Source organism: Dendrobates tinctorius, unplaced genomic scaffold (genome assembly GCF_039654945.1).
Source record: "Dendrobates tinctorius isolate UK_male_01 unplaced genomic scaffold, ASM3965494v1 ptg000046l, whole genome shotgun sequence".
NCBI lineage: Eukaryota > Metazoa > Chordata > Amphibia > Anura > Dendrobatidae > Dendrobates > Dendrobates tinctorius.
In genome coordinates this window covers 41255685-41268336 of record NW_027361714.1, presented here as the reverse complement: position 1 = coordinate 41268336, position 12652 = coordinate 41255685, and positions in this window count along the sequence as shown.

Below are 12652 nucleotides of genomic sequence, written 5' to 3'. Positions count from 1 at the left end.
TCAGACTCCGATGGATAGTATAGGTTGAGACTGTTGTACCCTCGGATTGCAGGGCAGCTTGAACTTGTTTGGATGTTAGTCGAGGTTTTTTATCCAACATCCGCACATCTTGCGTTGAAATCTCTTGTCAATTTTTATTTACCGTCCACATCTAGGTAGGTTAGCCACAGTGCCATGGTCTTTAAACTTCTTGATGACACTGCACACGGTAGACACAGGAACATTCAGGTCTTTGGATATGGACTTGTAGTAGGGATGGGCGAATCCTGAAATACTCGGAATCGCTAGACTGTAACGAGTCCGAGTCGGAAACTCGCTATTCGTTGCAAGTCTAGCGAGTCCAATGTTAATGAATGGGGAATGGCAATCCTAGTTTTTTCAGAGTTTAATACAAGCAATCCTAGTTTCTTAGCGATTTTGTGTCCCCCTGCTGACACAAAATCGCTAAGAAACTAGAATTGCTTGTATTAAACTCTGAAAAAAAAAAAATAGGAGTCTTAGCGATTTTGTGTCCCCCTGCTGACTAGTGTTGAGCTTTCCGATTGGCTGCCGAAATGACGTCATCATGATGCGCTGTCTGTGCGCATCATGATGCGCCGTCAGTTCGGGCCTTCGGGGGGGCTGTGCCGACTGTCCGGGGGTCTGTACCGGCCTGCCGGTGGTCTGTGCCGGCCTGCCCGGGGGGCTGTGCCGGCCTGCCGGTGGTCTGTGCAGGCTCCGGTGGTCTGTGCCGACCTGCCGGTGGTCTGTGCAGGCTCCGGTGGTCTGTGCCGGCCTGCCGGGGGCTGTGCCGGCCTGCCGGTGGTCTGTGCAGGCTCCGGTGGTCTGTGCCGGCCTGCCGGGGGGCTGTGCCAGCCTGCCGGTGGTCTGTGCAGGCTCCGGTGGTCTGTGCCGGCCTGCCGGGGGGCTGTGCCGGCCTGCCGGTGGTCTGTGCAGGCTCCGGTGGTCTGAGCCGACCTGCCGGTGGTCTGTGCAGGCTCCGGTGGTCTGTGCAGGCATCGTCCGATGGGACTACAAGTCCCATCGGGCGATGCCTGCTACCATGACAGTGATTGACACATTAGCCAATGATGGGACAGTAGTAGTCCCATCATCCGGCTAATGTGTTGAATGTAAAAAAAAAAAAAAAAATAAATTACATGCTACATACATGCTACATACATACAACATGCCTACTACATATATACTACATGCAACATACATACTACATATATACTACATGTAACATACATACTACATATATACTACATGCAACATACATACTACATATATACTACATGTAACATACATACTACATATATACTACATGCAACATACATACTACATATATACTACATGCAACATACATACTACATATATACTACATGCAACATACATACTACATATACTGTATACTACATGCAACATACATACTACATACATGCTACATACTACATACATGCTACATACATACTACATACATACTACATGCATGCAACATACAACATATATACTACATGCATGCAACATGCATACTACATATATACTATATATACTACATGTAACATACATACTACATATATACTACATGCTACATACATGCAACATACATACTACATACATGCTGCATACTACATGCATACTACATACATACTACATACATACAACATATATACTACATATATACTATATATACTACATGTAACATACATACTACATATATACTACATGCTACATACATGCAACATACATACTACATACATGCTACATACTACATGCATACTACATACATACTACATACATACAACATATATACTACATATATACTATATATACTACATGTAACATACATACTACATATATACTACATGCTACATACATGCAACATACATACTGCATACATGCTGCATGCATACTACATACATACACTACATGCATGCAACATGCATACTACATATATACTGCATATATACTACATGCATGCAACATACACATATACTACATACAATACATACATATTGACATACAGTACATATAACATAGAGTACATACTCACCGTCACTTGTCACTTTGATCCCCGAAGCCATTGTCGTCTGAGGAATAAATATCAAAATAAAAAAACACCAATATACTTACCCCGATCCGCAGAAGTCCACGAGGGTCCCACGTCCATCTTGCGTGGAGAACAGCAGCATCAGCTGATGCTACCGTTCTCTACGGGCTCCAGGAATACAATGACGGAAGGTAGGTATCCTTCCGCACTGTATTCCTCCACCACTGTAAAAAAAAAAAAGTCCCTAGTCTCACTTTATGCCATTGCTGCATGGGAATTTCCCACGCAGCAATGGCATAAAGTGAGACTAGGGACTTTTTTTTTTTTTTAAAGTGGTGGAGGAATACAGTGCGGAAGGATACCTACCTTCCGTCATTGTATTCCTGGAGCCCGTAGAGAACGGTAGCATCAGCTGATGCTGCTGTTCTCCACGCAAGATGGACGTCGGACCCTCGTGGACTTCTGCGGATCGGGGTAAGTATATTGGTGTTTTTTTATTTTTATATTTATTCCTCAGACGACAATGGCTTCGTGGATCAAAGTGACAAGTGACGGTGAGTATGTACTCTATGTTATATGTACTGTATGTCTATATGTATGTATTGTATGTAGTATATATGTATGTTGCATGCATGTAGTATATATGCAGTATATATGTAGTATGCATGTTGCATGCATGTAGTGTATGTATGTAGTATGCATGTAGCATGTATGTAGTATGTATGTTGCATGTATGTAGCATGTAGTATATATGTAGTATGTATGTTACATGTAGTATATATAGTATATATGTAGTATATATGTTGTATGTATGTAGTATGCATGTAGTATGTAGCATGTATGTAGTATGTATGTTGCATGTATGTAGCATGTAGTATATATGTAGTATGTATGTTACATGTAGTATATATAGTATATATGTAGTATATATGTTGTATGTATGTAGTATGCATGTAGTATGTAGTATGTATGTTGCATGTAGTATATATGTAGTATATATGTAGTATGTATGTTGCATGTAGTATATATGTAGTATGCATGTTGTATGTATGTAGCATGTAATTTTTTTTTTTTTTTTTACATTCAACACATTAGCCGGATGATGGGACTACTACTGTCCCATCATTGGCTAATGTGTCAATCACTGTCATGGTAGCAGGCATCGCCCGATGGGACTTGAAGTCCCATCGGATGATGCCTGCACAGACCTCCGGAGCCTGCACAGACCACCGGCAGGCCAGCACAGACCACCGGAGCCTGCACAGAACACCGGCAGGCCGGCCCAGCCCCCCGGCAGGCCGGCACAGACCACCGGAGCCTGCACAGACCACCGGCAGGCCGGCACAGCCCCCCGGCAGGCCGGCACAGACCACCGGCAGGCCGGCACAGACCACCGGAGCCTGCACAGACCACCGGCAGGCCGGCACAGCCCCCGGCAGGCCGGCACAGACCACCGGAGCCTGCACAGACCACCGGCAGGCCGGCACAGACCACCGGCAGGCCGGTACAGACCCCCGGACAGTCGGCACAGCCCCCCCGAAGGCCCGAACTGACGGCGCATCATGATGCGCACAGACAGCGCATCATGATGACGTCATTTCGGCAGCCAATCGGAAAGCTCAACACTAGTCAGCAGGGGGACACAAAATCACTAAGACTCCTATTTTTTTTTTTCAGAGTTTAATACAAGCAATTCTAGTTTCTTAGCGATTTTGTGTCAGCAGGGGGACACAAAATCGCTAAGAAACTAGGATTGCTTGTATTAAACTCTGAAAAAACTAGGATTGCCATTGATTTGTATTGGACTCGTTACTGTGCGAGTAATTGCTTGGAAACTCGCAGAGTACCGACTCCTGCGAGTCCCCTACTACTCGCAGAGTAACGAGTCCTAACGAGTAGATTCGCCCATCCCTAACTTGTAGCCTTGAGATTGCTCATGCTTCCTCACAATTTGGTTTCTCGAGTCCTCAGACAGTTCTTTGGTCTTCTTTCTTTTCTCCATGCTCAATGTGGTATACACAAGGACACAGGACAGAGGTTGAGTCAACTTTAATCCATGTCAACTGGCTGCAAGTGTGATTTAGTTATTGCCCACATCTGTTAAGTGCCACAGGTAAGGTACAGGTGCTGTTAATTACATAAATTAGAGAAGCATCACATGATTTTTCAAACAGTGCCAATAGTTTTGTCCACCCTCTTTTTATGTTTGGTGTGGAATTATATCCAATTTGGCTTTAGGACAATTCTTTTTGTGTTTTTTCATTTAAGACAAATTAAATGAAGATAATAATACCAAAGAATTTGTGTTTGCAATCATTTTCAGGAAGAAACTGAGTATTATCTGACAGAATTGCAGGGGTGTCAATACTTTTGGCCACAACTGTATGTCCCCTAAGTTCCCCATGTACAACTCTCCTGTATACAGTATTGTGAGCCCACTGCTCCCCTATACACAAAATGGTGATCCCACAGCACTCCTATACACAGTATGATGATCCCACAGCTCCCTTATACACAGTATGATGATCGTACAGCTCCCCTATACACCATATGATGTTCCCACAGCACACCTAAGCACATTTTGATGATTCCACAGCTCCCTTATAAACAGAATGATGATCACACAGCTCCCTTATATACAGTATGATGATCCCACAGCTCCCTCATACAAAGTATGATGTCCCCCAGAGTTCCCATACACATATAATGATGTCCCCACTGCTTCTCCAATACACAGTATAATTGTTAATAGCGTTCTGACACTGTGCGGCGCCCGCACTGAGAGCCCCTCTGCCGGGAAGAAACTAACTTTATTCCTCTGGGCAGCCTTGCTCTTCCAGTCATAGTGGTTGTGCTGGCATGGTTTCAGTCACTGCTCTGTCTATAGAAAGTGGCGGCTGTAACCTCACCCCGGCACTGACTGACAGCCGGCTCAGCACTGTCTGCCACCCAGTAGTTACCCTACTGGTGCCCTTATAAATAATAATGCTTAAGTGCCCACTTAATATTTAACTGAGTCCCCTCATGTACAGTAAGGGTACCATTACACATAATGATGCACCAGCGATCCCGTCAACGATATGGATCGCTGGTGCATCGCTAAGTGGTCGCTAGTGAGCTGCCACACAAGCAGATCTCACCAGCGACATCGCAGGGGTCGGGGGTTGCTACTTACCTGTCAGACGTGGCGATTCTGACGTCCTCCCACCCGCGTCCACGCGTCGCTCGTCATCACAGCAGGAAGCCCAGCAGGAAGCTGACGACGAGAAATGGTCCAGGACCTTCTCGCGCGACCAGCGATAACCAGCGGGGGAGCCGGTCGGAGGTAAGTATCACATGTAGCGATATCGCTAGCAATATCGCTGCTACATCACAAAATCGGTGACTTTACAGCGATATTGCTAGCGATATCGCAGTGTGTAACGGGGGCTTAACATGGCCCTGGCATTGCTGATGTGAGCAGGGGGTCTTGTGATGACTTGTTTGGCTTCTCCCAATTATCTTCTATTGAGAGAAGACAAACTTATCTAGTCGACACAGGCACATAGCAAACATGATCACATGACCGCCTGATCGCACCAGTGATATTGGGATCTCATGACAGCAGGTGCACCATATTATGATTTGGCCATCTGTAGTCTCAGAGTGACTGCAGACAATTATCCCGAGCCTTTAATAACTTTATAATTAATTAATTATGAAATTATTAAATAGAATGCAGCTCGTGGTTACTGTATTGTTATACTTGTTAGGGGGCAAACAGACAGACATATTTCTCGTGCGAGGATCGTATCGCAATCCTCAGACTGGCAGCTGGCTCTCCTGACCTGAGTGTAACAGCTGCATAGTAATCCATCACATTGTCAGACTGATGTCAGGAGCGACGCTCACATAAATTATACGGCCGTCTGCCTGCGTCCTTATGCTAAGGCCGGGGTCACACTTGCGAGAAACTTGCATGAGTCTCGCACCTCAATACCCGGCACTGCTGCTGGCACTCGGGACCAGAGTGTGCAGCTGCATGTATTTCAATGCAGCTGCACATGCTGTGCCGAGTGTTGATGCGCGAGTTTCTCGCATCACACTCGCAAGTCTGACCCTGGTCTTATACTCATCCTGGTTCTACTAATACTTAGATATTAACCCCTTATTAATGTATTATTACTATTAACCTGTATCGTTATGCTTATCATACTAATACTTATAAAAGACCCAGCTTGCAAATATAAAAAGCCACCTACCTCCCTATCTCAAGCCCCTGAAGATAGCAACTATTACATGTGATGGGAGTGCATATTATTTCATATCAAAACAGTATAATAATCAGCCTCCAGTGCCCTGTCCCCCTCACCCACAATACCCCCATCCTCTCACATTCACCCTCCAGTTCCCTATCTCCTCTCCACCACCCCAACAGCCACAATACTCCCATCCACTCACATTCACACAACAGCACCATGTTTCCTCTCCCCCATAATACCCCCATTGTTATGAATGGGTCATCGAGGAGGATAGCAGGCCCAGGCTAAGCCACAGAAAACCAGAGAGGTTGGTAACTAAGCGGATTGCAGACCCCTCATCCTGTCCACACAACTAGCAGTAGCTGTGTAGCGTGCCTACGATGATCCTAGATGCCTCGGCACAGCCGGAGAGCTAACTAAGCCTAAAGCAAGAAAGAGGAAATCTAAACTGCCCCGGAGCAGACCCCAAAGGAATAGATAGCCCCCAAACATATATTGTTGGTGAGACAAGATGAAAACACAAACGCAGGCAGAAAAATAGACTGAGCAAACGATGGGGCCCAAACTGCCTAGACAGGACAGGAAAGAAAAGACACTGCAACCACGCAAAAAACCCTGCAAAAGTCCAACATGTCTGATGCACAAAAACACTGAAGTCACACGACTTCACCCCCACTATACCAGCACTCTGGTATGTTCTGAAAGCAAAGCAAAAAGAGACCAATATAACAGGGGACAAAACAAACTGGCACAAGTAGTAACATATGGGCGGTGATTCAGCACAGCCCCAGCCGGAGCTGACTGACCCGCACAAAGCAGAGATAGACAAAACCAGATCAAATGCAAACAGAGTAGCAAATGAACCACTTAGCTGAACATGCAGGGACAGAGCAGGAGACATCAGACCTCAGGAGGCACAGAAAGAAAATCACCAGCAGAGTCGGCTGTATTAAATCCCAATCTGAAACGCCCGAACTCCAATCGTCTTCCTCAATATCAGGTGGCAAGCCTCTGTCAATCAGATCAGCTCCACTACCTCCAGTAACCACCAGAGGGAGCCCAGAAAGAGAACTTGCAACCCCTCTATCAATATGTCCAGCTCCACTACCTTCAGTAATCACCAGAGGGAAGCCAGAGAGAGAATTCACAACACCCATCCTCTCACAATCACCCCCGAGTGCCCTGACACCTCGCCACCATAATACCCCCATCCTCTAACAATCACCCCCCAAGTGCCCTGACTCCTCTCCGTCATAATACCCCCATCCTCTCACATTCATCCCCCAGTGTCCTGTCTCCTCTCCCCATAATATCCCCATCCTCTCACATTCACCCCCAGTGCCCTGTCTCCTCTCCCACATAATACCCCATCCTCTCACATTCACCCCCAGTGTCCTGTCTCCTCTCCCATTAATACCCCCATCCTCTCACATTCACCCCCAGTGCCCTTTCTCCTCTCCCCATAATACCCCCATCCTCTCCCATTCACCCCCAGTGCACTTTCTCCTCTCACCATAATACCCCATCCTCTCCCATTCACCCCCCAGTGCCCTTTCTCCTCTCCCCATAATACTCCCATCCCATCATATTCACCCCCAGTGCCTTGTCTCCTCTCCCCATAATACCCCCATCCTCTCACATTCACCCCCAGTGCCGTTTCTCCTCTCTGCATAATGCCCCCATTCTCTCACATTCACCCCCCAGTGCCCTGTCTCCTCTCCGCATAATACCCCCATTCCCTCACATTCACTCCCAAGTGCCCTGTCTCCTCTCCCCATAATACCCCCATCTCTCACATTCACCCCCCAGTGCCCATTCTCCTCTCCTCATAATACCCCCCATCCTCTCACATTCACCCCCAGTGCCCTGTCTCCTCTCTGCATAATACCCTCATCCTCTCACATTCACCCCCAGTGCACTTTCTCCTCTCACCATAATACCCCATCCTCTCCCATTCACCCCCCAGTGCCCTTTCTCCTCTCCCCATAATACTCCCATCCTATCATATTCACCCCCAGTGCCTTGTCTCCTCTCCCCATAATACCCCATCCTCTCACATTCACCCCAGTGCCGTTTCTCCTCTCTGCATAATGCCCCCATCCTCTCACATTCACCCCCCAGTGCCCTGTCTCCTCTCCGCATACTACCCCCATTCTCTCACATTCACTCCCCAGTGCCCTGTCTCCTCTCCTCATAATACCCCCATCCTCTCACATTCACCCCCAGTGCCCTGTCTCCTCTCTGCATAATACCCTCATCCTCTCACATTCACCCCCCGTGCCCTTTCTCCTCTTCCCCTAATACCCCCATTCTCTCACATTCACCTCCCAGTGCCCTTTCTCCTCACCCCATAACACCCCCATCCTTTCACATTCACCCCCAGTGCCCTGTATCCTCTCCCCATAATACCCCCATCCTCTCACATTCACCCCCAGTGCCCTGTCTCCTCTCTGCATAATACCCCATCCTCTCACATTCACCTCCCAGTGCCCTGTCTCCTCTCCCCATAATACCCCATCCTCTCACATTCACCTCCCAGTACCCTTTCTCCTCTCCCCATAATACCCCTTCCTCTCACATTCACCCCCAGTGCCCTGTCTCCTCTCCCTATAATACCCCCATCCTCTCACCCTCACCCCCAGTGCCTTGTCTCTTCATAATAAGTCTGATAGTGTCACTCATCCCCGAACGGGGAAGTCATACCCCATACATGGTAACTTCACTTGTGAATCCAATTTTGTCATCTATGTTATTAAATGCCCTTGTGGTCTCCTGTATGTTGGGGAGACCAACCAACATGTTAGGGATCGCATAGCCAGCCACAAATCAACTATACTTTGTGGCAAAATGTGGCTTCCTCTCCCAGTTCATTATAGCACATTTAAACATTCTGTGGTACAACTCAAATTTCAAGTCCTTGAACAGGTCCCATGCCCCAGGAGAGGGGGTAACCATATTAAACTCCTAAAATCAAGAGAAACTGTTATGATTGAGTCACCGTAGGAGGCAAAAACATAAATGCTAGCTAAGTCCAGAAAACCAGAGAAGTTGGCAACTATCAGATTGCAGACCCCTGAACCTATCAACACAACTAGCAGTAGCCGTGGGGGGTTCCTACGATGACCTAGACCCCTCGATCACAGCCGGAGAGATACATAGGCCTAAAGAAGGAAAGGGGAAATCTAACTGCCCCAGAGCAGACCCCAAAGCAATAGGCAGCCCCCCACATATAATGACGGTGAAGCAAGATGAAAACACTTACACAGACAGAAAGACAGGCTGAGCAAAGACGGGGCCCAAAAACTACCTAGATAGGAACGGATAGGAAGGCTGCTGTCTGCAATCTGCCAAAACCCTATCAGAGACAAAAGCCAACAAGCTGATATAAAAATGGCCCTGAAGCAACTAAGCTTCAAAAACTAAATCAGCACTCAGGTACTTTCAGAAGACAGAGCTAACGGAACACTGCACACTCCAGCAGGGAGTGGCAGAATCCAAAAAGCAAGAAAAACAAAAACAAATCTTAAATGCAAAAAGGCAAAACAGAAAACTTAGCTTTAGGAGAGCAGGAATCAGACTGGTGTCCAAGAGTCCACAGAGAAATCACCCGCAGGGCAGAAAGGGCGTAGGCTGCCTTAAATCCAGTCAGTGACTCCACTCAGCCAATCGTCTTCATTAGTCCCAGGTGCCTGATAATCAGGCTCACTACCTTCCTTCACTAGAACAGGGAGTTCACCAGGCCTCAGTGACGGAGGGGAAAATGAACTCACAACAAGAAACCTTTTGGATCTATACACTTGATACCCTCTCACAAAGAGCCTCAATAGAGAAATAGACTGGCTTGTTTAAATCATTCCTTTCTTTTATTAAATGCTTTATTAATTATACTCTACATTCTTTATTAATCATATCTTCTATCTTTTAGACCCGCTGAATACATATGCAAATGGTGAGCTTTATTTCTATTGAACCTATAAAATAGTCATAATCTCCATAATCTCTCTATATAAAAATGAATGTGTGTGTGTATCACCAACCAATCACGAAGCATCTTTCATTTCACCAGAGCTGTTCAAAAGAAGCTGAGCTGTGATTGGTTGCTATGAGCAACAGTTTTCCTTTCAAACAATCACTAAGCATCTCTCATTTCACCAGAGCTGGTTAAAAGAAGCTGAGGTGTGATTGGTTGCTCTGACCAACAGTTTTCCCACTGGAAAACACCTCAGCAGACACTGACATGGTGGGAGAAATATAACATCCCTGGGAACATAAGCTACCAGCCATTGTCTGACCCCCAGAAAGGAGCAGTGAGTACATGACAGAAATGAATCCTGTTGTGAACTCATTTTCTGGTTTACCTCTGGCTTCTGATGAGGGTGATGGAGCTGGCTGTGTTGACAGAGGAGTCGTGAGTTCTCCATCCGGGCTCCCTCTGGTGGTGACAGCAGGTAATGAAGCTGATCTAAATGGCAGAGACCTGCCACCTGAGGAGGAGGACTGTGAGTGGACATCAGGTGTCTCTGACTGGATTTAAGACAGACGACTCCCTAATTTTGTGCTGGTGATTTTTTCCTGCCCTGAGGTTCTGGTTTCCAGTTCTGCTCCTGCCTTCTCAAGCTAAGTGTCCTCTGCTATTTTTTCACGAGATTTGATCTGGTTTACTCAGTTTTTGTGGTCAGCCAGCCCCTGCTGGGGCTGTGCTGAATTTCCATTCTTATGTCTCTGTTTATGCCAGTTTGCTTTTTGTCCCTGATCAGATTGGTCTCTTTTTTGCTCTGTCTTCAGAATATACCAGAGTGCTGATATAGGGAATTGAAGTCTAGTGACTTCAGGGTTTTCTGTTATCAGAAAGTGTTGGACATTTTTTGGCAGGGTTTTGTGCGTGATAGCAGACAGCATCTTTCCCTTCCTGTCCTTTCTAGTTAGCGTGGGCCCCATCACTTGCTCAGCCTATTTTTCTATCTGTGTTTGTGTTTTCATCTTGTTTCACCGACAATACATGTTTGAGGGCTGTCTATTGCTTTGGGGTCTGCTCTGGGGCAGTTTAGATTTCCCCTTTTCTTGCTTTAGGCTTTCTTAGTTCTCCGGCTGTGACGAGGCGTCTAGTATCATTGTAGGTACGCTCCACGGCTACTGCTAGTTGTGTGGTTAGGATCAGGGGTCTGCAATCCGCTTAGTTACCAACCTCTCTGGTTTTCTGGGGCTTAGCTTGTTTTTGTTTTTCCTCCTCGGTGACTCATTCATAACAGAATCACCAGCCATACCGCAGATTCTAGGGTACTCAAAAGCAGGAAAAAAAATTGTAAAAAAAAGTGTCAGAATTTTTTTTTTATATGTATTTTTTCCTCTTTTTCTCTGGGGCTGTAGGAGGATTTTTTCCTTAATGGAGATTAAGCAATTGTCTGATCGTGTGGAGCAGCTCGCTGCTGAAGTCCAGGGAATTTCCACCTATCTTGCTCAATCACATGCGGTTGAACCAAAAATCCCTACTCCTGATGTGCTTTCTGGGGATCGGTCTAAATTTTTGAATTTAAGAAAAATTGTAAATTGTTTCTTGCCTTGAAGCCTAACTCACTGGGGAGCTCTGTGCAGCAGGTTAAAATTGTCATCTCCTTGCTGTGTGGCGATCCCCAGGATTGGGCGTTTTCTTTGACACCTGAAAATCCTATTCTGACTAATGTGGATGCATTTTTTCAAGCCTTGGGGTTGTTGTATGATGAACCTAATGCTATTGATCAAGCTGAGAAAGCCCTATTGGCATTGAACCAGGGTCAGGATTCTGCAGAGTTATACTGTCAAAAATTCCGAAAGTGGGCGGTCCTTACTACATGGAATGATGGTGCCTTGGCAGCTCTCTTTCGCAAGGGTTTATCAGAAACCGTAAAAGATATTATGGTGGGATTTCTTGTTCCCTCTGGTCTTGACGATTCTATGTCATTAGCCATTCAAGTTGATCGGCGTTTACGTGAACGTAAAACTACACGAGAGGTGTTGCCACCTTTTCAACAAATGTCTGAACCTATGCAATGTGATAGAGTTTTGTCTAGGATGCAACCTCAGGAGTATAGAAGGCGTAATAAGCTGTGTTTTCTCTGTGGAGATGCCTCTCATATTATTTCTGTTTGCCCTAAATGAGAGAAAAGTTTTGCACACACATTTTCTCTGGGTGGCGTACAACCTAAGTTTCTTTTGGCAATTACTCTAATCTGCTCCTTATCCATACTTTCCGCCAAGGCTTTTGTGGATTCAGGAGCGGCTTTGAATCTGATGGATTTGGATTTTGCTAAATGTTGTGGTTTTCCCATGATACCTCTGCGGACGCCTATTTCTTTGAGGGGTATTGATGCTTCTCCTTTGGCGGAGAATAAACCTCAGTTTT